This window comes from Globicephala melas, chromosome 4 (genome assembly GCF_963455315.2).
Source record: "Globicephala melas chromosome 4, mGloMel1.2, whole genome shotgun sequence".
In the NCBI taxonomy this organism is placed as follows: domain Eukaryota; kingdom Metazoa; phylum Chordata; class Mammalia; order Artiodactyla; family Delphinidae; genus Globicephala; species Globicephala melas.
The window spans coordinates 125,692,675-125,693,192 of record NC_083317.1 but is presented as its reverse complement, the minus strand read 5'-3'; positions in this window follow the sequence as shown (position 1 = coordinate 125,693,192).

Below are 518 nucleotides of genomic sequence, written 5' to 3'. Positions count from 1 at the left end.
GGTCACCCAGCTAAGAAGTGGAGCACAGGGCTTGAACTAAGGCTACCTGGCAGAGCTTGGTGACCCCTCTGCAGGGGTGAAAGTCTGCCCAGGGCTGAAGGGCAAAGGACTGGCCTGAACCAAAAGCAGATGATACTGCAGACCTGCAGAGGCCTTTAGAGGTTAGAGCCACTCAGGCTGCTTAAGGGGAAGTGCAAACTGGAAAGCATATGCTTCCTAAAATAGGACCTTGGAGAAATAAATGTGCTACCCATAGGAAAGAATCTCCAATAGGCAATGTCCAAGAATTAGCAGGGGATACGTTGTGCTGGCCAGAGAGTGTTTCCAGGTAAAACAACCCCTACACCCAAACTAACGACAAAGAAACGAAGCTAAACTAAACTGAAAACTAAACAACAAAAGCTGCACAGAAAACCACCATGCAGGCAATGACCTCTTCTGCTTGCGGATAAAAGTGACAGTTCTAGAAATAAAGGGGAATAGATGGAAGGGTTTCAAAGTATGGGAGTGATTTTTGT